Source organism: Pongo abelii, chromosome 13, assembly GCF_028885655.2.
Source record: "Pongo abelii isolate AG06213 chromosome 13, NHGRI_mPonAbe1-v2.0_pri, whole genome shotgun sequence".
Taxonomy (NCBI): domain Eukaryota; kingdom Metazoa; phylum Chordata; class Mammalia; order Primates; family Hominidae; genus Pongo; species Pongo abelii.
In genome coordinates, this window is record NC_071998.2 from 93989734 (window position 1) to 94016372 (window position 26639).

General features: G+C 33.4%; 1 long non-coding RNA gene across 4 annotated transcripts in view; it reads right to left on the reverse strand.

Annotated features, from left to right (window-relative positions):
* LOC129047963 (uncharacterized) overlaps window positions 1-26639 on the reverse strand; it is a 246145-nt gene that overhangs the window by 178465 nt on the left and 41041 nt on the right. For 2 of the 4 annotated variants that reach the window (XR_010136445.1, XR_010136444.1), the window contains exons 3-4: window positions 12863-12938; window positions 9494-9555 (exon numbers count right to left, since the gene is read on the reverse strand). This is a non-coding gene — a long non-coding RNA (uncharacterized LOC129047963). The remainder of the gene's footprint in view (window positions 1-9493; window positions 9556-12862; window positions 12939-26639) is intronic. The other 2 variants (XR_010136447.1, XR_010136446.1) reach the window with 1 other exon arrangement.

Sequence of the window (26639 nt, forward strand, 5' to 3'; positions counted from 1 at the left end):
GACATGGATGAAGCTAGAAACCATCATTCTCAGCAAACTAACACAGGGACAGAAAACCAAACACCACATGTTCTCACTCATAATCGGGAACTGAACAATGAAAACATATGGGCACAGGGAGGGGACCATCACACACCGGGGCCTGTCAGGAGGTGCGGGAAAAGGGGAGGGATAGCATTAGGAGAAATACCTAATGTAAATGATAGATTGATGGGTGCAGCAAACCACCATGGTGCATGTACACCTATGTAACAAACATGCATGTTCTGCACATGTATCCCAGAACTTAAAGTATAATAAAAATAAATAAATAAATAAATATAAAACAACTCAGCTCCTAGATAGTACAAGCCACATTTAAAGGGCTCAACAGCCACATATGGCTAGTCGCTATTGTAATGGATAACACCAATATAGAATATTTCTATCATCACAGAAAGTTTAGAGAATAGTATTAGCCTAGGGAATTTCTTTTAATAGTCAATCACTGGTGAAAGTTGATACATGTAAGCTGTTTTGATAAGCTGCCTAGGACATAGCTGTTATGTGATAAATATCCAACTCCATGGCTTTTAATACAAAGTATGACTTCTAGCATAGATTTATTCTTCCTAAATTACATTTAAGACTCTGTATAGTGTGGATTTTAATCAATTGTGGTAAAATAATAATTATCAGAATAATGATCACCCTAATACTACAAACTTTTATATGTAATAGGCATAAGTTTATCAAGTTCAGTTAATGTATTCACAATTCCACAGTAAACAGTGGTAGGTAAATTGTCATTCCTTCCCGTGATCTCCAGCACTAGGCAGGTCAAGATTATCCTCTCCCATAAATGAGATAAAAATATGTAAACACTTTATCACAGTGTTCATCATATAATAATCATTTGCTAAATGAAACTTATAATTATTATAGGACTTTAGACATTTAATCTACCTGAATTGCTCAACTAATTTTTAAATGAAGCAACATGAGTAGAAAATATATATTGAATGTATTGTATAAGAAACAAAAATATAAATATGTCAGCAAGTATAAATAAATAAGGTACCATTAAATGAACAGAGATCAAGGCATGAGAGAAATAATGAATAATTCAACTAAAACATATAATTATGAATGCTTGCTAGAGTCCTAGACAGATGGCACTGCTACTTTATAGCTACTGGTAGGATGTGATATTGCCATAAGCTTGGTAAATAATTCTTATATTGTTTATCTTCAAAAAGTAAATTTTTTCAAATATTCAGTTCTGAGAAACTTTTTACTCTCATCATATACTGTATTTCTTTTCCTTTCTTATTTTTATAAGGCAATCCAGTAAACATATAATGTTATAGTTACTGAATATTTCCAAGAAAGAACTTTATGTTAAAAATATTTTTCTGCAAAAAAATTTGCTTTGTATCAAGGAAGCTGATTCCCTTGGTGTCAAAAAGTCTTGGATATAAAATATTTGTATTATTAATAAAGGATATTAAATAGAAATGACAAAAAGCATATTTAAACTTACATTTTAATTGATTTCTTTTCCATGGCCTGATTTTAAGGGCAGTAGTAAATTTGTGACCAGTTAAGAAGCAAATAGATTATAGAATATATCTGGAAAACTGTTTTTGTGTGATTTTAGTTGACATAGAACCCTAGCATTTATAGAATATAAAATTGAGCATTCTCTGCTGTATTACATATTGTATCCAATGGCATTAAAAGTTATTTAAAGAATGAGAAAAAATATGAGTAGATTTAAATAGTGGAAGAATATAAAATGGTAAAAAGCTGACAAAATTAGATATTGTTAACATTTCAAGTACCCATATTCTTTCTTGGGAAAAACATAGTAAAACAAAACTGCACAGACTAAATCAAAATAGTGCATTCTAGGCATTAAAGGTTTCTTGTTTTACTGCCAATATTGTACAGCTGAAATTTTAACAAAAATACATGAAAACACGTACAATTATCACCTATGAAAGTAGAACATCATTTCTAGCCCTTACAATGTAAAAATTAGCTAATGTAGACAAATGTGGTTATGCCAGCAGTCATTACTCATAATCACTGATGTTGAAACAATCAGAATTTTATCCACATAATAGGAAATAGAGAATATTTTGATTTCAAACTTCTGTAAAACAGAGAAAGATTTACAATGTAAAATATCTGTATTAGACACTGATATCTTAAAACATTATAACCTAATTCGTGTCAAAATAAAAAAATTAGAAAATCAAATTAGTCTAAGAAAATAAAAAATTGAATATATATATATGTATATTCCCCAATGCAATACTAATCATTTCAAACATTTGATATTTCCATTCATAAAATTTTTAATATATTTTAGAATGTTGATACAGATCTTTGAGGCAAAATAAATATGAAGGAAGATAAAAAGAACTTGATTTAAAAATACTCATGGCTTCTTTTGAATTGGGAAAAATTTAACAAGATTTGTTTTCTGATTTAATACACTCTCAGCTGATAGTTGTGTTGCTATTTGAAACAACATGACTGATTTCTTTTTACATATCTTGCTTGCGTATTTGAATATTGGATCTTTTAGCCATAGAGAATCATGATTCTTATTTAATTTAAAGTGCTGTTATATTTTCTACAATACGGCATGATTTTTAAAAGGTATGTATCATTGTAAAATTAAGTTGTTTTTTTTTCTCTCTCTCCCTTCACCTGTGTAGTTAATGGGAAAGGCCATGTTTTGCCCTTGTAAATGTACGTTCTCTCAAATTCTTTTCTTAATCAAAATATTATTTAAAATTTTATGCTTCATGTTGATAAATGATTATGAAATACAAAGTAATGAGAAACACTATTCAAATGCAAAACATAATAGCAAGTTAGACATTTATTTATTTATTTATTTATTTATGACAAGGTCTCTCTGTTGTCTAGGTTGGAGTGCAGCGATGTGATGATGATCTCTCTCTCTCTTTCCAGCTTTCTATGTATTTAAATATAAGCTGCATTCATTTTTCTTTGGTTCCTTTTTTTTTTTTTTTTTTTTTTTGGTTTGCTCGTTCGCAGGCCACTAATCTGCTTTTGCTGCCTCTCTAGCCAGACTAGATTTTTACTGTCCCAGTTTATGCTTTTGGGGTGTTATTTTCATTTTGTTTTGTTTTTCTCCTTTTTATATCGCTTTTAAAAGTCAAGAAATGTGCTAGATTTAATCCCTACTTCACTCCTTTGGGTCTTCGCTGTGTAAATTATTCTCTTCCTTATTTATTCAATGTGTCCATCACCCCAAAGTTTAATTTTCATTCGTCTTAGGCCATTTATCATACCCATCTTGTTTGCTCCCAATATTTTCAATTTTGTATTTTCTTCTTATACCTGTAAAACTGTAAAACTTTCAATTATTGCATATTAATTTTCTACAAATTAATTTAAAAAAATGAAAACCCAGTAGAAAATAGACAAGTAGTTCTTTCGACAAGTATAGTCCACAAAATTATAAAATGTACTCAACATAATCGGTAATAAAAGCAATTTCAAACTAAAACATTAAGGACACATTACTATATACCCACTGGATCGACAAAAGAAAAAAAAATCAATAGAATGTGTTAGCCAGGATCTGAAGCAATAGGAACTCATATGTTCCTAGTGAAAACATATATTAATATAACTACTTTGTCAAAATGTTTGGCATTACCTAGTGAATGTTGTAAAACTGAATAGATGAATTTCCTATGGTGGTTATGAGAATAGGCTAGCTTTAAGCTAGGTGTGACAGGCAAAATTCGAGTAATTGCACTTTAAGTTTATCCACCCCCAAACCCTGGGATTATAAAGCCAATGAGATATCATGCCCATAAATAGGTCACATGACAAAAGGGACTTTACAGATGTTGTGAAGCTTACTAATTAGTTTATCTAAAAACAGAGATATCCTAGATTATCTTGTGGGCAAAACATAATCACTTGTTTTTCACAGGCCAAAAGCTTTCCCTGGCTCATGGCAGAAAAAGAAATCAGAGAGATTTGAAGCATGACAAGGGCAGATTGTGATTTTAAGACAGAAATATCCATCTGAAATAGAATGTGCATGACCTTAAGCAGCCAAAGGCAGCCTCTTGCCGGCAGACAGCAAGAAAATGGGAATTTTAGCCATTCAAACACCAGGAACTGAATTCTCCTAGTAACAGGCATGAAAAAAAAAAAAAAAGAAACAAAAACAAAAACAAAAAAAAATTTAGTTCTCCAGATAGGAATGCAGATAGCCAACACTTTGATTTCAGCCTCCCATGTCTCAAGAGGAGACTTCAACCTATCATCCTGCACTTCTGTCCTACAAAGTTGTGAGTGAATAAATAGGTATTATTTTGAACCATTAAGTTTGTGGTTTGTTACACAGCAACAGCAAATGCATACACCAGGCAAAACATGCCTTCAAAATCTCAAAGGCCAAACACGTAAAAATGACCTTCTTAATCTCCCCTCTCTCTCAAAACAAAAAGCTATTGTAGGTTTAGTAGTGAGGTTTTCTACTTCACATGGAAGACACTCATGGAACAAGATGGCAGCCTTCACAATTAAGAGTATCATTGGTCATATGGCTAAAGAGCAAACCAGACTCAAAAAACCCCAATGGTTCAGAATTGACACATATCACTTCTCCTCATGTTTAATGAGTTGGAACCAGGCAAACTGCCCTTCCAAAGTGCCAAGGAACTGAAAAGTAATGTCCCATGTATTCTCAGGAAGGAAAAGGCAACTGGTTGACGTTAATACTAACACATTCTGCCCTTAACATCACCTAATAATTGATTACTTTTCTTTCCTTACTCACCAAACTTTGTTGTCTCTCTAATCATCTTCATTTATATTTTATTTTATTTTATTATTATTATTATTATTATTATACTTTAAGTTTTAGGGTACATGTGACAATTATGCTAAACTCACATTTTGTAATTTTAATACCTTAACATAGTCAATGACACCTGACATATACAACTGACATTCTTTATGCTGAATTTTTTCTTTAGAGTTGCCCTCTTTAGAGTCTACCCTCTTAAATTACCCCAAATACCTTTTTAATTAAACCTTTTATTTAGAGATAATCATAGGTTCATGTAAGAGAAAGATCCTATTACCCTTTAATCTGTTTTCCCCAGTGATAACATCTTGAAAAATTAGAGTAGAATATCACAGCCTCATATTGACATCGATACAGTAAAGATAAGAACATTTCCCTCACTACAAAGACCCCTCAGGTCGCCTTTTATAGTCACCCACATTCCCCCGTCCCATTTCCTCCATAACCCCTTCTAACCATTAGTCTGTTCCCATTTTCTATATTTTTGTGATTTCAAGAATTTTTGTTTTTATTTGTTCAGAGTCTCACTCTGTCACCCAGGCTGAAGTGCAACAGCAAGATCATAGTTCACTGCAGCCTCAACTCCCCAGGCTCAAGCACTCCTCCTGCCTTAGCCTCCCAAGTAGCTGAGACCAAGGCTATTGTCACCATGCCCATCTACTTTTTTCATTATTTATTTATTGCATACATATGGGAGTCTCACTTTGTTTTCCAGACTAGTCTCAAATTCCTAGGCTCAAGGGATCCTCCCACCTCAGCTTCCCAAAGTGCTGTGATTACAGGCATGAGCCACTGTGCCTGGCCTTAAAAATGTTATATAACTGGAATCTTGCAGTGCGTAACTTGGGGGATTGTTTTTATTACTTAAGATAATTACCTGGAGATTCTTTCAGGTTTATTGTGTGTCAGTGGTTTAGTTCTTTCCTTGCTGTGTATGGAATGGTTCTATGATATTTCTTTAGTCATATGGGCTTCTTCCAGTTTCTGGTCACTATTAAATAAAGCTGTTATAATATTTGTCTATAGGATGTTATGAGACCAGTTCTTCACTTCTCTTGAATAAGTGCCCAGGAGTGCAACTGCTGGGTCCTATGGTAATTGCAGGTTTAGTATTTTAAGAAAATGCCAAACTTTTTCTCACAGTGGATGTGCTATTTTACATGCCCACCAGTTTTGTATAAATGATTCCATGTTTTTACCACTATTTGACAACATCATTTTTTTAATTTTAGCCATTCTGATAGGTGTGTGAAAGTATCTCATAATTGTTTTAATTTAAATTTCCCTAATAATTAGTGATTTAAACTGTTATGGTTGTTTTATTTGCCATCTATTTATCTTCTTTAATGAAATATCTCATGTTTTGTCTATGTTCTCATTGATGTTTGTTTTATTAATTTTGTGTTGTGAGTTATTTATATATTATAGATACTAGTTCTTTGCAGAATATGTTGTTTGCAAATATTTTCACCTACTCTGTATATTGTCTATTAAGCCTCTTAACAGTTTCATGTTCAGAAAGATACAATTAAAATTCAATTGCTCATTTTTTCCTTTTATGGATAGTGGTTTTCATGTAAAGTTTTAGTATTCACGCCCAAGATTGATATGCTGAAGGTTTCCTCCAATGTTTGTTCTGAAGTTTTCTAGGTTTCAATCTTATCTATTATCTATCTATCTATCTATCTATCTATCTATCTATCTATCATCTAACAATCATCTATTTTCAAGATCAACTTTGAGTTAATTTCTATAAATGTGACGTTTAGGTTGAGGTTTTTTTTTGTCTTTTAAAATTTTACTGAATATTTTTACTGAATACTGAATATTCAACTGTCCCAACATTTGTTGAAGAGCTTGTCTTTCCTCTATTGAATGTATTCACACTTAAATTAAATCAGACATAATTGTAGGGGTTTATTTCTGAGACTTTTTTGTTCTTTTCATCTAAGCATATATCCCTCTACCTGTAGCACATGGTCTTGAATAATGTGGCTGAATAATATTTTGAAATCAAGTAGACTAATTTTCTCCCACTTTATAAAAGTCATTTTAGCTATTGTAATTTCTTTGTATTTCTATATACATTTTAGAAAAATCTTCTCTATAGCTGCACAATATATTTTTGGAATTTTTAAAGGAATTGAAAATGTCTATTTATCAGTTTTAGGAGTATTGACATCTTTATTATGTTAAATCTTTCAATCCATGTGCACTATATACCTCTACATTTATTTAGGTTTTCTTTCTTTCTGATATGATTTGAAGTGTTCACCATACAAGTCATACATATCTTTTTCTTATATTTGTGCATAAGTCTTTTGGGTGATGTAAGTGGTATTTTCAGTTTATATATCCAATGTGTTCATTGAAAGTATTACATATTATATTGATTTTTGTATGCTTATCCTGTGATAAATATATTTGGCTGTATAATTTCATGTTTATCCTTTGACCTTGATAAACTCAACTGATGGTTTCTAGGAGCACTGCAAATCCTTAGAATTTTCTATGTTATAAACTATGTCATCTGCAAAGAGAAGCTATTTTATTTCTACTTGAAAGGAATATGTACCCTGCAATTGGATGAAGTATTCTGTAAATGTTGATTAGATCCTACTGGTTGATGGTGTTGTTGAGTTCTTATATATTTTTGCCAATTTGTCTAGTTTATCTATTAAGCATTAAGAAAGTGGTGCTGATGTCTCCAACTATAATTTTGCATTTGTCTATTTTTCCTTTCAATACTGTTTTTGTTCTTTGTAATTTGCAGCTCTGTTGTTTACTGCATATACCTTTAAAATTACCATTTCTTTCAATGGACAGAACCTTTCTTCATTTTATGCCTTTGTCACTAGGAAGTTTATTTGCCCTGACATCTGCTTTTCATGATACTAATATGGCTACTCCAGCTTCTTTTATAAAAAGTTTCTGTTATATTTCTCTTTCCCTTTTTACTTTGAACCTGTCTTCATTATATTTGAAGTGAGTTTCTAGTAGAAAACATAGAGTTTGGTAATGTTTATTCCACTTTCCTAGTCTCTGTCTCTTAATTGCAATGTTTTGAAGATAACATTGAATGTAATTATTGATATGCTAGGGCTTAAATCTGCCATTTTATTTTTTGATTTTTGTTTTGTCTGCTTTTTGTCCTATATACCTGTGGATTGCATTGTTGTGGGAATTCAGGAACCCCAAATGGAGGGACTGACTGAAGCCATGGCAGAAGAACATGGATTGTGAAGATTTCATGGAATTTATTAGTCCCCCAAATTAATACTTTTATAATTTCTTATGCCTGTCTTTACTGCAATCTCTAAACATAAATTATGAAGATTTCATGGACATTTATCACTTCCCCAATCAATACCCTTGTGATTTCCTATGCCTGTCTTTACTTTAATCTCATAATCCTGTCATCTTGTAAACTGAGGAGGATGTATGTCCCCGCAGGACCCTGTGATAATTGTGTTAACTGCACAAATTGTAGAGCATGTGTGTTTGAACAATATGAAATTTGGGCACCTTGATAAAAGAACAGGATAACAGCAATGTTTAGGGAACAAGAGAGATAACCTTAAACTGACCGCTGGTGAGCCGGGTGGAACAGATCCATAGTTCTCTTCTTTCAAAAGCAAATGGGAGAAATATTGCTGAATTCTTTTTCTCAGCAAGGAACATCCCTGGGAAAGAGAATATGCACCTGGGGGTGGGTATATAGATGGCCCCCCTGGGTGTGGTCATCTTCTATGGTAGAGACTGTAGGGGCAAAATAAACCCCAGTCTCCAATAGCGCTCCTAGGCTTATTAGGAAGAGGAAATTGCTGCCTAATAAATTTTGGTAAGACCGGTTGCTCTCAAAACCCTGTCTCCTGATAAGATGTTATCAATGACAATGGTGCCCGAAACTTCATTAGCAATTTTAATTTCACCCTGGTCCTGTGGCCCTGTGATCTCACCCTGCCTCCATTTGCCTTGTGATATTCTATTACCTTGTGAAGCGTGTGATCTCTGTGAGCCACACCCTATTCGTACACTCCCTCCCCTTTTGAAAATCCCCAATAAAAACTTGCTGGTTTTGCAGCTTGTGGGGCATCATGAAACCTACCAACATGTGATGTCTCCCCCGGATGCCCAGCTTTAAAATTTCTCTCTTTTGTACTCTGTCCCTTTATTTCTCAAACCGGCTGACACTTAGGGAAAATAGAAAAGAACCTACGTGACTATCGGGGCAAGTTTCCCAATATTGCATGTTTTAGAGGTTTATTTTGTTTGATCTTATTTTTGAGTGTGTCTCTTTGGACAGCCTTTACAGTATCTGATCTAAGTATTACATTATATACACACTACTTAGAGTCTACTGATGTCATTTTATCAGTTTGAGTGAAGTTCAGATACCTTATTTCTCTTTACATCCCCATACTCTCTCCATTTATTATATCAAATTCTTATATATTTATTCCACATACATTCAGTACTACATCAGATAATGTTATAATTTTCACTTTAGCTGTCAAACATATTTAAGAAGACTGAAGAGGGGAAGGAACGGTGTTAGGAAATAGTCAAGACATGAGCATTTCTATTGAATCAAGGCCACAGAGTGTTCAGAGTTGACCCATATGGATATCTTTAATTACGTACCATTCTGTCATGTTTTGATTAGCAGTCTCAAGGAAAAGAGGGACAATCCTAAGTAAAGACAACTGTGAGAAGCAAAGAAAGTAGATTGAAAAGAAAAAGTTCAGCAATGTGATAATGAATAATAAATTTAAAATATAATGAAGTAAAATTTAAAAATGTAGTTATAATAAATAAAAGTAAAACTAAGAAGTTTAGTAGCATTTGCAAGTACTACTTGGAACAGATTGTTAAAAAATAAAAACGTCAATATCATTCTTCAATACTATGAGATCATATAACTTGTTCTATTGTGATATTTTTATTATTGTCATCATGAGCAGCTCGTGTTCTTTTTTTTTTTTTTTTTTTTTTTTTTTCATCTTTGAAGGCCTAGTTTTGTTTAATAATCAAAGGAAGCTACTGTGCATTATGCCAAGTTGTAATTATTAGGAACCTAAAATAGTTGTACTTCTCTTTATTGATTGTTTTGTCATTGTCGTTTTAGCTTATGCATACTATGAATAGTGACCAAGTTTCCTTTCTCACATGGGTTCCTACAAACGTAGAATCAAATTTGTGCCCTATCCGTAGCAAATGTATAGGCCATTATATCTTTATCTTAAGTCTTGTATTAATTTCAGGTCAGCTCGTGTTCTTAACCATAATTATTTGTGTACCTAATCTCTGAATCATTGTGATGACTATAAAACTGTTCAATCCTGAAATAGTGGAAATATGAAAAATCTATTATTAGGTTGTACCGGATAAATGAAAAAACTAACATGGATGAATTACGGATTAAAAAGTAGAAAAAAGAGAACAGTGACTATCAACAGACACACAAAAATAGCTGTAGACACATATAAAAAATTAATATTTTCATCATGATTATCCTTGAATCATAGTTTGTTGCATTCTTAAAAATAGGTTTGACATCCTTTGAACTAAAATATGTTTAAGAATTGGAAAAAATTGGTTTACATCTATATAGGACTGAAAAAGGTGCCCTTAAATTGTTTGATTTTTAACTTGAGCAAAGCTTTATCTCACTTTTTATTAATGTGTTCACAATGTATTCATAAAACAACATGTGTACTCATAAAGATCTGACCCTAATCCATTTAGTTTCTTGTTGCCCTCTTCATCGTGGAGGAACTTTTTTTGAAAATTAGAAGTTGTTTTATTGGTTTCCTTTTACTTTTTTTTTCCCACTTTATTGAGATCAATTAACAAATAAAATTGGATCTATTTAAGTTGTTCAATTTGATTTTTGGTATATGTATACATTGTGAAATGGTAGCCACAATTAATTTAGTTAACATATTCATCACCTTACATAGGTACCATTTTCCTTTTTCTATATGTAATAAAAATTCTATATTATTTTGATTAACTCATGCTGCAGATTTTTTAAAAACAATGGCTAAATAATTTACATTCATTGAGATAATTAAATCTTTTTCTCATTTCCATTAATGTGAATCATACCACAAATGAGACATTATTTAAACACTTAAGAATATCTTAATATATACAGTAACCCTAAAGGAAAATGCACATCGAGAGGATCTATAATATTGAGCAGCAAAAAAAATATTTTCTTTTGATTTTAAATATTGCTTTATGTGGACATTATTCTGTTTGAACTTTCCTTCCCATCAAATATTGACTATTCAGCTTGAATTGATAAGAAAAACTCTTGAGACTATCATCATAATTAATCACTGTTTAAATTGTTTAGGGAAATATTATCTATAAGAAAATTATTAAGTATGAGATAATTATGTACCATTAATTCAAGGTATTTCTTTAAAAGTTTAAAAAGTGAGAATTGTCAAAATTAAAGAATAGCAAAGCTAAACTTGCATCAATCATTACTCATGGGCACAAATTTGACTTGTGAAAAGCACTTTTAAATTTATGAAATGTGACTATAGTAATGATGTGAATACAATGTAGGAAAAAAATAAAAGACACCTTAATTATGGATAGTCATATATTAATTAGAGCTTGCTGGCTTCATTTAAGTATGTGACTTATTACACCTATCAGAAATTATTAGAACCCCTTACTGCAGTATGGGTAAAACTTCCCACCATTCAAAGCTCTTCCACTTTTGTATCCAAGTAATGTATATCAATTCAATGTTTATGTAAGCCAGAGACCATCTCTTCTTTACCTCTATCTTAACTCTATTAATTCTGACATTATTCCTGATTTATTCTCATACTTTTATTCCTTTATTCATTTGACAAATATTTGTTGCCTTCTTTCTGTATGTCAGACACTATTCCAAAGAATCAAGTAGCACAAATTCCTGCTCTCCTGGGGCTTATGATCCATAAATAGTTGTAGGCTAAAACAAAAGTAAATATATAGAATAGAGAAAATATTTAAAAATAATTATCAAAGAAAAACGAAAGAGGAAATACTGAATACTGGAGTTTTAGGGTGAAAATGGGGGTACAATTTAAAATAAACTATTTGACATACATATTACCAAAAACATAAGATTTGACTAAAGACTTGCAGATTATCTATGGAAAGAACAACCCGAGAGAAAGAAACAGCTCATGCAAATACCTTAGGAACTATAAAGAAATCTGTATTGATAGAGAGCAGAATATCTGGCAAGAATTTAAGGAGATGTTCAAATAAAAAAAGAAGAGTTGAGAATGCATAGTTTTTGTCTTTAGTTTATGACAAGAAGCTATTGTACAGTTCTGAGCAAAAAGGAAGTATGATACTCATTTAAGATTTTTAAAGTTTTATTTTACTTACAATCACCTCAAGTAAGTGTACGTGTGTATGGGGTATAGTGTGATGTTTTATTACATATATACATTGTATAATGATCAAATCAGGGTAATTAGTACATCCATCACTTTAAACATTTATCCTTTCATTGTGGTGATAATATTCAAAATCTTCTCTTCTAGCTATCTTAAAACATGCAACGCATTATTATTACCTATAGTCACATTGCTATGTAGAAGAACAACACCTTCTCTCACTCTGATACTGAGAATAGATGGGAAACTGTGAAGCAGAGAAACCAGCGAGGAGGTTCTTGCAGTAATGCCAGTGAGAAATTATATGTGGCTTTTACCTGGATAGTAGTGATGGAGGAAATGAGAAGTGTTCCAACTCTGAATATTTGTTGAATGTATAATCAAAGGACTCCCTTACAAAATGTATATGGGATATGAGAGACAGAGGTCAAGAATGTTCCTAAGATTTTGGCCTAAACAACTGGAAAGACTGAATTGAGATTAAGAAGGCTGAATATGTAACATGAATGAAAGGTAAGGTCAAAAGGTGGGTTCAGAGAAGTTTTTTTTTTATAAAATGTCTATTTTACTTTAGTGAAAATGTTGAATATGCACTTACATACATGAGCCTGGAGTTCAGGACTGGCATCACACTGGACATATATTGTGGGTGTTTTTTTAGCCTAGAAATGGGACTTAAAATTTTAAAAGATCATCAGACAAGTGAATTTACCTTCACTTTGATATCTAATCAAGTTACTCATCCCTCTATCCTTGATATCCAGTTAGGTTTCTCTTTCCCCACCCTTGATATCTAATCAAGTTTCTCTTTCACCACTTTTTATACTTAACCAAGGTCCTCTTATCAATTTTCCATTCACTAAGCTTCTCACTTTGCCTGTTGACCATAAATTCCAAGCTGCCCCTGTTATGATTAGAGTTGAACTCAGTTCTATACAGAAATATTGCTCTTCTACAGATTAGATTGAATAGTTTGTCTTATTATTTTTAATAAGTGTCTGGTATAATTTTTCTCCTTAATAGTTCTGGCGCCATGACTAACATATGATTATATTCACTGTTAGACCTCCAGATTTTGTGCTCAGGTCCTCAAGTGCACACCTTTGAAGACTTTGTCTTCACACCTCACTGATTGATTTATGTTATAGCCTGAAAGTTTGTGTCCTGCCGAAATTCATTTTGAAATCCAATCTTTGAGGTGATGGTATAAGGGGGTGGGACCATTGGAAAGTAACTAAGTTACAAGAGTAGATTAGTACCCTTATTAGAAGTGGCCTGGAAGCTAGCTAACTCTTTTTCTACCATGTGAGGATACAAGAAGGCTGTCATCTGCAAACAGGAAGAGCGCCCTCACTGGGATCCAATCATGTCACACCCTTATCTCATTTCCAGCCCTCAGAACCACCAGAAATAAATTTCCATTGATAATAAGCCACCCAATCTATGGCACTTTGTTACAGCATCCAAAATGCTGACTAGGACAGAATCTTAGATTTATGACATGGAAAATTATCATGGAATTTTGGTTGAATTTTTGTACTTTGATGTTTAGAATGCCCTTTCTTTGGAACACATAGAGATCTTGCTTCATTTTCTTTGTAAACTTCTAATTTGTACAGGTGTCTTTAGGATTTTCTTTCTTTTTTGTTGTTATTTTTGAGCTTCCTTTCCCCATGAAAATTCTCATTCCTCTGATTCTCCTCCTCTGAAGATTTCTGCTGACTCTTCATGAACTATGGCACTTAACTTTGCCTAGTTTCTTCCTTGTTGGCATGATTTTATCAATAATAATTTGGACCTTCAATGGCTTCTTTGGAAAATTTAAGATCTCCCAAAACTGACCTCTCCCTTCCCATCACCTCTGCTCTTCTTTCTTTTTACCACACTTGATCTTCCCTTCAGCAACCTTAATCATTCAATTTATCCTCCTTCTAAACTTCTGTCTCTTCTATCCATCTGTTCACTCTTGCTAATCCTCTTGCTGCTTCCCACTGTAGCCCCTCAACCTCCTAAAGTGTTTGAACTTTAGGCTCCCTCTACCCACCGGGGGCTTTCAAAGGACTGAGGAACCCCAACTTAGGTTTAATAGTGAAACTCACATGTTTACTAGATGTTTAAGATTATTAAAATTATAAATTTGATTTTAATTAAATTGAATTATTATTCTGACAAAGTTTATTTCAACAGTAATCATTTTTAAATGTCTTTCTAAATATACTTTCCAAACATTTTCTGGTCACCTGCAACCTTAGACCTATGCTACATTAAGTAAAAGAAGTTCATTAAATATCTATATAATTTCCAAGTAAATAACTATTGAAACATTCATTACCAAGCATGTTTAAATTTATATATTTCTGACTTCGTATTTTTATATGACAAAGCAAGGCCAAATATATTTGGATGTTAATAAATATGTTATTTTTGCCACACTGAAAAATTGTAGTTTGAGGAATCGTACTTATACTAATCATGAGACAACATATTCATAAACTTTGCTATTTGGCCACAAAATGCTAGCATATTACAGACAGTACACAGTTATCTAATTCTTAGCACTTTTCTGTAAAATAAATATTACCAGTGGTTAACAATCATAATCAATATATGTAAATAAAACTACTTGAGTTCTTAAGCCCAACTATAGCATTAGGTTCAATCTTGTTGTCATTTGTTTAAGAGAAATTATGGCCAGATATCACCTTGAATATTCAGTGACAAGATGTCAGGAACTTAAGGTTATATTCCTTGAGCAACTTGCAGAGGTGGATTGTAGAATATGCTGTCACTTCCTGTCCATATTTCATCAAGACATGCCATTGTGAGGGCACTTTGGCTCAATTTCCAACTGCTAGCATGTGCATCTGTTTAGCTGAGGGATTTCTGTGTTAGCGGAACCTGTTGAGCCTGTGTGCTAAGAGGCCAGAAATACTGATAATTTTATACTTCTAACTAGGGTGTACGTGCTCCCTCTTGGGAGCAATACTTATGGATGGCTAATTAGAATTGAGGCACATATATCCCAGTTTCTTGCCCCTGAGGTGAAAAAACTCTAACCGACATGTCCTTGAAAATGATTCAAGTAGTTATACAAAACTGTTTCATGATCGACAGCAGAGCTTATGTTTGTTTTGTAACTGATATAACCTGACTACCTAGAACAGTGCATAGCACATAATAGTCAGTCAAGTAATATAAGTCCTGGCATATAGTAGAAGGTACTATATGACCCAGTAAGTAAATTAATCGATGAATTAATTTTCTACAAATTAACATATAAGCCACAAGATAGTGGAAAGACCTGATGATGTGTGTTTGTGAATTGTGTTTAAATTAATTTTGGGTTGTTTTTGTTGTTGTTTGGTAGGGGAAGTGGGAAGGTCATGCATGATACCAGTGTCAGTCTATAAATGAATTACAGCAATTTTATCAGCGGATGCCATAATGAAGAAAATATACACGGAGTCAGCAGTCACTGGAGATAACATAATCAAACTTACAAATAGTTAATAGTTGTAATTAAATGAAACTGCCTATTGATTCTTGCTTATCTTAGATGTATTGAATAGTGAAAGAACAAGATTTAATATTTGCCTATTAGTTTTAGACACTTGGTTTCCTAAAGGCAAAGGGATAGAACTAAATGATGGCTCTTTGAATAAAAGTTTAGTCTAATTTCAATTAAATTAAAGGCTAAGAAAAGTTATCATTTAAAATAAAATTGGTTTATCAACTACCTATATTTTCTCTTTCAGCTTCTTTCCATATCTCTAAGAACATGAGGAATAACAAAAACAAACGAAAATATCTACAAATACCTGATACCCATAAAGAAAGATAACAGAAAACCTAATTCTATTATTTTGAAAAACTTCTACAAATAGGCAGATGTAACTGATTTGAGAAAAATATAATATAAACTCTTTTATGGTATCCACCTCATAAAGCAGAATTCTTAATAAACAGGTAGAAAGATATTTTATACCCTCACCACCTCTTCCCCTGACTCTATGTCCCAGTGTTTGGAAACAAACATATAAACAATCAAGAATCCAAAACTGGACAGCCTTGTCTCCACTGTGCATGTGATACTTCTGGAAATGTCTAGATCCAGTGTTACTCTTTTCTTCTCACTGTTTTTGTATACTTAGCGCAATTTTTCTAGGAAGACAAGTAGTAAGCAATTATCTTACTTTAAGTGTGTGAGGAGATGGGGAGAAAACTAGTAGTGCGTCTATTAGGATGAAAATAGTTCAAGGTGCCTAAGTACACATTGTCAAATCTTGGTGAAATTTGCCTCCTCAATATTTCACAATCTTTTCTACTCCACTAGTTTCCCCCAGATACAAGCACTTGACCTCTGCAGTAACTTCCTAACATTCCTCACCTCCTTCCTTTTCTTAAGCTTTTATCCTCAAAGACCTTTCAAAATGCAAATCTTAACAAGTGACTCCTTTATTAAAACCATTCAATGGTTACCCAATGGCCTTAGAAAGAATAAATGAAGCTGCTAGAAGAGAGGACTTGAAATGTTTTCAAGACATAGAAATGACAAATGCTTAAAGTCATGGACACCTCAAATACCCTGACTTGAACATTACACATTCTATGCATGTAACAAAATAGCACATGTACCCCAAAATATTTAAAATATTATATCAACAAAAATAAATAAATAATTAAATAAGCCTAACTTAGCCTATGAAACCTGTAGGTCATGGGATTATGCTTGTGCTGAGAGTCATCTCCTGCTCCTTTCCTCTCCTTCTGTGCACTTCAGTCAAATACACTGATATTCTTTTAGTTCTCTAAACATGACATTCTCTCTTCTGTCCTATGTCACTGTGCATTCATTGTTTCTTCTGGGAATTTTCCCTCTCATATTTCTTTTAATTTAGATCACTCATTATTCCTCGATATCTCAGGTCAAAGATCACTTCCTTGGGGAAGTGATCTTTGACCAGCAAAATGCAATAGTCTTTTCCATTCTTTTATTGTTAAAGCTATCATCATATTTCCAATTACATATTTCTGTTATTTTTTGATTATTGCATTTTCTGTGTTACCTTAAATACATACCCCAAGAGAATAGCAACTGTCTTGTTTTATTCACCATTTATTCCTCACCAATTAACACAGTGTCCAGCACTGGGTGGATGCTCAATACATATATGTTGAATGAATTAATAAATGGAGGTTATAGGAGAAGACAAAGTTTAGTAGAGTAAATCTGTGTTAGGTACAGCCGTGCTAAGAAAATTAGAATTGATTAGAAATTATAATCAAGCTGCAATTACACATACAAATCAGAAAAAGATAATTGTCAACTCGGAACTGCATGTCATGCGGGGACAATGGAAGCTCAAACATTGTATCAAAGGCTTCTGATTACATATAACTTATTCAAAGGCAACTTAATATTCAACATAAATAGTCTATACAAAGCTAGTACAGAAGACGATTTTGGAAAATCAGAATTTGAGCACAACATTAAAAATTATCAATTGCAGGAACAGGTATAAACTTAAAATATGAGTGAATAGTAAGTTTTAATAGAATAAAATTTTTAAAAAGCTCTATTAAATATGAGCAGAAAGCCTTTTGTGTAGAATCAACTCAGCTGAAAAGATGAAGGATAGAGATGAAATGATAAGATAGGATAAGCATGATGAATAATCAAAGGAATATTACAAAGAAAATAAACACATAAGAGCACTTATGATGGGAATACAGTTAAATGCACTGTAATGAAATACAAATACAAAGTAAGGGAATTAAATAGTGAGGAAAAAGACTGATGGCCATCAACAATCCACATTGTTTTGAGTGGAAAAATAAAGCAAATTATGAAAAATACACTTATTAGGCATAGAATTATCATTCTACAAAAGTGATATCATTATCCTAGAGATTTATGTCAAAACTGTGAATGATCTGAGATTTTGTTGAGCATACCACAGTTTCACAAATTCTAGAAAAAGACAGAAGACTCCTGGGTCAAAAACAAAGAACTTGTTATTTATGGGCCAACGTGCAGCAACAGCTCTATATTTGCATCTGTTTCTCTTACCCCCGAAATCTCGCAAGTGTGATGTGGAGTGGCCAAGATGGATAATGTATATGAAATGGGTTATGCTACCATTGAGGAATCCAAAGCTTAGGAAACTACAGTCTTTTAAAGGAGGCTTAAAGGGGGAGCTTTTAAAGCTACTAGAAGCAAACCTCCTCAATCATTGCTCCGAAGAGAGTTAATACCTTTATTATTCTGGAAAGCCAATGAATCTGCCTTATGCTCTTGAGGGAGGCCCTATTTCTGTATCAAAAGGCTGTCAGGTACACAAATTCTTAAAAAAAAAAAAAAAACTCCTAAAAATAATCTGTAATTCATCTGCTCCAAAGATGTCCAGCAACCCAAAGCCTCCATGGAGAATTGGCTGCTAATCTCCCCCCAACCTAAAAAACCCTACATAAACATTATAATTTTTTCTAGGATAAAAAACACTTAAAAATAGAAATTTATATCTTGTTCATAAGTTGGAGGGCTCAATATTATTAAACACATAATTATTATATACATGTCTTTGTGTGGCTGTATACAGCATCTATCCATCCATCTATCATCTATGTAGCTCTATAATCCACATATATGAAGAGAGATATTTCTAGTTTAAACCAAAGGAGAGTAAACAATTATTTAATCTTGGATTAAGAATATCTTGTAATTCCTCCTGCAAACTTTTATATTTAAAAAAAATAGGCTGACAGATTTAAGATCTTTGTATTTCAAAAAAAGGTAAAAAACTAAAATATATATAATTTAATAAATAATTTTATACTATAGTATAAAGTGTTAATGCCCTTACTATCTCTTGTATTATAAAGCAATTAGAAAAATTAATCTCTTAAACCCCTAATATTAAGAAAATCAGTAAACACAAAATTTTAAATTAATGAAAAAAGATTATAAATGATGGATTAAAAAATAAATAATACTAAATGTATCTATTAAGCAGAAAGACATAAATAATATACATTTATATACTTCTTCTTAGAGTATAAATTTGGCAAACAATTAAAGACCCAACAAAACTAGTATTAAGGAAAGCACATGTAAATATTTTGTGTTGGGAACAAGCATCAATTAATCAAAACTTTAGGGAGAAAATGTTAAATTATATATGTATCTATTATATACAGCTGTGTAATATATTATATCATTCAGGAGCATCTTGACTAGGCAGCTCTGGTTCAGGGTCTCGTATAAAATTATAATCATTTATCAGCCAGAGCTAAAGTAATCTAATTGTTTGACTGGGGCATAAGGATCCATTTCCTAGGTAGCTTATTCACATGGCTGGTAAATTTGTGCTAGAAAGTTGATTTGTATCCACCTGGGCCTCTCTATATGGCTGCTTAGGGGTTCTTATTACATGGCAACTTCCTTTTCTCAGTCTGAGCCAGCAAGAGACCAACACAGGCATTCCTATGTCATTTATGACCTAGCCATGAAAGTTATATACCATTATCTTGGCAATATTGTCATGATCATACAGGTAGCCTAATTCAGTACTGGAGAGCACTACACAAGAGCATAAACACCCCAAGGTGAGGATTATTGATGGCCATCTTGGAAGGTGGAGCATCATAGTCTCCCTCTGGCCTCCAATAATTCACATCACTCCAAAATGTAAATTATACTACACTTCTTCTCCAAGGCCTTCAGATATCTCAGGAAACTACAGAATAAGCCTGAAGTAAGTCCAAGACTTCCTCATCTAAGTCAGATTCAAGTGTGGATAGAACCTATTGGGTGGAGTTCTTCAATTACAATTCTTGATCTAGACATCTGTAAGTTAAACATGTTTGCCTGTCATAAATCCCACATCAATGTTAATATAGGCATATTATAAGCATTATAAACACTCCTGTTCAAAATAGTGGGGGCAGGTATGGAGGCAGTTAGGAATCTGTAATTCACAATATTTCTGAAAACCAGCAGGAAAGATGTAGGCAGTTCTTTAACAATGGCTCAAAGCCTGGAATGTTACCTCTTTTTAGACCCTTAGTCTTCCATTTTGAGTGTGTTTGCTTTTTCTATAAATGGTAGCCTTAGTTTACAGTAGAATAATTTTTGTCAGCCTGACCTCTATGTATAAAAGTTCAGGAGTTTAAACGTTTGTTTTTGAGTGTGTCTAGACGTTTCAGTTCAAAATACTGGTATGTCTGATAATACAGTTCTCTTAAAAACTTTGGGTTTTCTATGATTTGCAGTCACTTTATTAGAAAAAAAAGACCAACATATCTCTTTAAAATAAGCCCTTGTTCTTTTTGAGTTTTTTCTCTGGGTATGCCAAAGGACAATTCCTTAAGATCTTACAAGGATCTGTTATTTGACTCAACAATTCTTTGAAACATTGTAAGGTTTTATAAAAGAATTTTTCTATCACACTCATATGTTTATTTTTAGCTCGTGCTTTCCTGAGAGTACTTTGGATTTGATCTTCCCCACAAGACCATTTCTTAATTTATCATCATTTGCCATTTGAAGACGCTACAGATAAATCTTGTATTTTTTACATGTAACAGTTGTTTTTAGCTTCTCTTTCTCCTTATGTACATTGTATTCTATAACAGTAGCAAATAGCCAGGGAGAACATTCAACATTTTGCCAAGAAATCTCCTTAGGGTAATCATTCATTTTATCATGTGTTTTCCGCCTTCCATACTACTGTAAATACCTGTGCTGCTAAATACAATTACATCATAAAAATCTCACATGATTAAGCTCCCAATAATATCATTTTCTTTTTTTCTTTTTAACAACATTTTATTTTAGATACAGGGACAATATGTGCAGGTTTGTTCCATTGGAATATTGCATGATGCTGAGGTTTAAGGTACAGATCCCATTACCCAGGTAGTGAGCATAGTACCTGATAGTTTTTCAATTCACGTTTCCTACCCAATAGTCCACAGTGTCTATTGTTCCCATATTTATGTCCGTGTGTGCTCAGTGTTTCGGTCCCAATTATAAGTGAGAACATATGGTATTTGGTTTTCTGTTCCTGCGTGAATTTGCTTAGGATTAGGCCTCCAGCTCCACCCATGTTGCTGTGAAGGAGATGATTTCATTCTTTTTTTCTAGATGCGTAGTATTCCATGGTGTATATGTACCAAGTTTTCTTTATCCAATCTACTGTTCATAGGCACCTGGGTTGATTCAATTTCTGTTATTGTGAAGAGTGCAGTGGTGAACATACAAATGTGTATCTCTTTTTAGTAGAATGATTTATTTTCTTTTGGGTATATATCCAGTAATGGGATTGCTGGGTAGAATGGTAGCTCTGTTTTATGTTCCTTGAGAAATCTTCAGACTGCTTTCCACAGTGGCTGAACTAATTTATATTCCCACCAACATTCCCTTTCCTCCTCAGCCTCACCACCGGCTGGTGTTTTTTGACTAAGCCAATAGCATTTTCTTTAAGTGCTCACTGACAGCCTCCTTAAGGTGAAGAGAACTTCCACAACAATCTCTCCATGGCTTTTTGGTACTTTACTAACACTTTCCTCCTGCCTTTCCAGCTTAACTCAATGCCTAGCTAGTCTATGTTTATAGCCACTCCACGTTTATAGGTTTTGTTATGGCAGCATCCCACCTACTAGTATCTACATGGGTATCAAGATATCTGTTGCTGTGTACCAAACTGCAACATCATAAAGTTGCTTAAAACAATAATAACTCCCTTATTATCTCTCACAGTTTCTGTGGGTAAGAAGCTCTGGAGCTGTTTGGCTGGCAGTTTGGACTCTAAGTTATTACGTTGTCTTCACACATCAACCAGGGCTACAGTCATCTGAAAGCTTGTCTGCTGCTGGTGAATCTCTTTCCGTGGTGGCTCACTTACATGGCTCATGGCCGGCAGGTTGTTGCTGATAAGTTAGTTCCCTTCCCTGTGAATCTCTTCAAAGGAATGCTTAAGAGTCCACATTGCATAGCAGATGGATATCCCCACAGCAAAGGTACTAAGACACCAAGGTAAAATATATAATACCTTTATGATCTATCTATTCAAGTCCAAAACTCTCACTCTGCCATAGCTTACTGCTGACTCAGTTCAGCCCTAGTTAAAATGGGAGATGGACAACACAAAGGCATAGATACCAGAAAGCAATGTTCATTGGAGGTAATATTTAAGGCTGCCTATCACAATATATCAAAAACCTTTTTAAAGGTTCATGATATAGCTCATATATATTTCTAGGTTTATGAAAGAGAGATATAAAAACAATTTCTATTTTTTTCAAAGTTTTCTCTTCTAAATTCATATATCTTTTATTATCAACTAAACTCATAAAATCAAAATCAAATGTCCTTACCAGAAAATAGAATATATATCTTATTTGTTGTGACTTTATATACTCTTTATTTCTCCTTCATCCAATTTATTTCTGAATTTATACTTCTCTTACTTTGGTATGGATAATACTGTCTTTACCTCATACATTATCTGGCACACTATGTCACCTCAAACTATTGGATTGTCACCTTGTTTTACCCAGAACCTTAGAGAATCCTAACAGTTGCTTATTATAGAGTTGCGTTTGTGCTCAGTACTGATGGTGGTAATTATTTTTTTAAATGACTCCTTAAATTTTATTGAGACAAAAATGTTTCTTCTTCATTGTATTAGATTTCAAATCAGTTTTAAAAAGTACGTAGGACTTAAACTTATTAAACTATAAAAAATAGAATCGTCCCAAACAAATGAGATGATAGTTTGCCTTTGTGATGTTTGCTAAATTGTCCCTTCCAGAAAGCTTTCATTTTTCCTTGCCTAATAAGAAACAAAATTAAATCAAACTACAAAAATAGACAAAATAAGAGAGAGAAGGGAGGACATTGTAAATTGTCTTGTCTCTATTTGTTTAAACACCCTGATATCTTTTATCATTTAGGCAGATTGTCATCATGGTTATTATTTAGGCAGATTGTCATTATGGCCGGGTGCAGTGGCTCGCACCGGTAATCCCAGCACTTTCGGAGGCTGAGGCGGGCAGATCACAAGGTCTAGAGATTGAGAGCATCCTGGTCAACATGGTGAAACCCCATCTCTACTAAAAATACAAAAATTAGCCAGGAGTGGTGGCATGCGCCTGTAGTCCCAGCTACTCAGGAGGCTGAGGCAGGAGAATTGCTTGAACCCAGGAGGCAGAGGTTTCAGTGAGCCAAGATCATGCCACTGCACTCCCACTTCAGCCTGGCGACAAAGCAAGACCCCATCTCAAAAAGAAAAAAAATATAAATATACAAAATATAGATAGATAGATAGATAGATAGATAGATAGATAGATAGATCCATAGATACATCATTTTTACCAAATGTGGGATCTAAGGCAAGAGACTGAATGCCTTTTTTTAACTCATTTTCAAAGGGAATAACATTGTTATCAATTTTGTAGGACTGTTGACAGCATTAAATAGTACCACATACATAAAGTGCTTATAAAGATAGCTGGTTGCAAGCACTCAATAAGTAATATTATTTTTAATGAAACAGCCATTTTCCCTACAGCATGTATACAACTGTGAGATACCGAGTCATTTTCATTAAGTGTATATTTTGCAGCAAAAAATAAATACACTTCTTTCTGTAGTAATTACAACCTTTGTTTAATTAACGGTTTAGTTTCTGACATACCTTTCTGCTAAAGTATGTGAATCAAAAATCAAATTATTTTGTTTACATTTGATTTGGCCATAATAACAGAAAGATGTTGGAATGTTTCATTTTGTTCCTTTTCGTTACTAGGTTTTCATCATCAGAATTAAGTAAATAAATAAATGTATAGATTTTAAAATACATATGTATGTGTTTTTTTGTGTGTGTGTATATACATATATATTTCTATGTGCATATGTTCTAATGGTTAGGATGTAAGATAGTCCTTTTGGGGGCATGTCCCTTTATCTAACTTTACTCAGCTGCAAAAGCAACATTGTTTCCCAAGCTCCCAAATAACCTAATAAAAATAAATGGGCAAAGGATATGAATAAACATTTCTCAAAAAACATACACAAATGGCTAATATGTATACCAAAAAAAATGCTCAATGTCACTAACCATTAGGGTAATGAAAATCAAAACCACAGTGAGACACCTCACACCTGTTAGGATGGCTGTTATAAGAAAGACAAGAGATTGCAAGTGTTGGTGAGAATACGGAGAAAATGGAACCCTTGTATGGCATTGGTGGAAATGTAAATTACTACAGCCATTGTGGAAAACAGTTTGTGGGGGTTTTCCAAAAGGTTAAAAATAGAACTACTATATATGATCCAGCAATCTTACTACGGAGTATACTACATCCAAAGAGAATAAAGTCAGTACTTCACACAGATATCTGCACCCCTATGTGCATTGCAAAATTATTGACAGTAGCTAAGATATGGGATCAATCTAAGTGTTCATTGGCAGATTTTTGGATAAATAAAATGTGTGCCTTCATGCACGCACACACACATGCACACACACATGCACACACACACTCACACACACACATAAAATGCTCCACTCACACACACAATAAAACACTCTTTAGCACACACAATCGATGTTCTTCAGTCTTAAAAATGAAGGATGTCCTGCCACTTGTGACAACGTGGATGAAACTGGAGGACATTATACTACATGAAACAAGCCAGGAAAAGAAAGACAAACACTGCATGATCTCACATGTGCAATCGTAAATAACATTTAACTCATGGAAGCAGAGTAGAATGGTAGTTGTCTGGGGCCTGGTAGAGGGACAGAGCAAAGTCATCAGGGAATAAAGAGGAGTTGGCCAAATGGTACAAAGTTTCAGTTAGGATGAATTAGTTCTGGAGAGCTGTTGTATAGCCTGACTACCATAGTTAATAGTAATGTATTGCATTCTTGAAAATTTCTGAGAGATTTCAAGGGTTTTGACACAAAAATATGTGTATGAGGTGAGGAATATCTCAATTTGTTTGATTTAATAATTTAACAATGTATGCATATATCAAAATATCACATTGCACACCATAAATATATATAATTTTTACTTTTCAGTTATACCTTAAGAAATCTGGAGAAAAATAAAATTGCTTTTAAATGGACTAAATTCAGTTTTCTAAAATCTCAACTATATTTTCAAAACATTAGCATGTCTGTCAATAACAGGGTCTAAAAATGCTTTTTCAGAATTATCCTAAAACAAATTTTAAAATAACAAGTTTTTAAGGAAATTACAGATATCAAAGCCTAGACATAGAATGTCACTAAAGAAATGGCTTCTGAGTTAGCCTGAATACATGACAGGCCAAGATCAGATCTCTGTGTTGAAGGTCAAAAATCTTTTTAAATTGTCTTTTCTTCTTCCTTTCTCTCCCTCTCTCTGAAATGTTTGAATGGAAAGGTAACTAATTAACGCAGGCAAATACATACAACAATCAAAGAGACTAACACACTTAGATGACAATGTTCGTGCCCTCTGTATGTAGGTAGAGTTACATTAAAAGGCTTATTATAAGACAGACCCTTCTGAGCAACTGTCATGGATAAACACATGATTCAACTGCTTGATTGCCTAATCCACAGCAGTGGTAAATGCAAAATTACTTTCAAAGGAGTCAAGTGCTGGAGCCCCTAGATCAGCCTGCCACCTCATTGAATGGAGCCTGTGCTAGGTCAGTGATTCTTAAAGTGTGGTAACAGGACCAACAGCATCACAGGAAATCTTGTAGGAAATGATTATTCCTGGGCCCCACAAATACTATGTGAACCAGAAATGTTATAATTGGAGGCCAGAAATCTGTCATTATTATTATTATTATTGATGGTGTCTCACTGTCACTCAGGCTGGAGCGTAGTGGCATAATCTTGACTCATTGCAGCTTCAAACACCTGGGCTCAAGCTGTTCTCCTGCCTCAGCCTCTTGAATAGCTAGGACTCCAGGCATGTGCCACCAGGCCCAGCTAATTTTGTAAAAAAAATATTTTTGTAGAGCTAGAGTCTTGCTATGTTGCCCAAGGTAGTCTTGAACTCTTAGATTTAAGCAATCTCCCTACTTCAGACTCCCGAAATTTTGAGATTATAGGTGTGAGCCTCCACGCCCAGCCAATCTGCCTTTCAATAGGCTATCCAGATGATCCTGAAGAACACTGAAGTTAGTATGTTTGATTCAATCCATTTCTATTTTATATTTTTGTTACTAAAGAACACAGAGTTATGTAATGTAGAAATGTTTCAATTCTCCTTTTCTAGTACACTTGATTAGACAATCCAAAATGATTTTTCTCATCTATCTGAAAGAAAACAAAATAAAGCAATAGGGCAAGGCAAAACAAAACAAT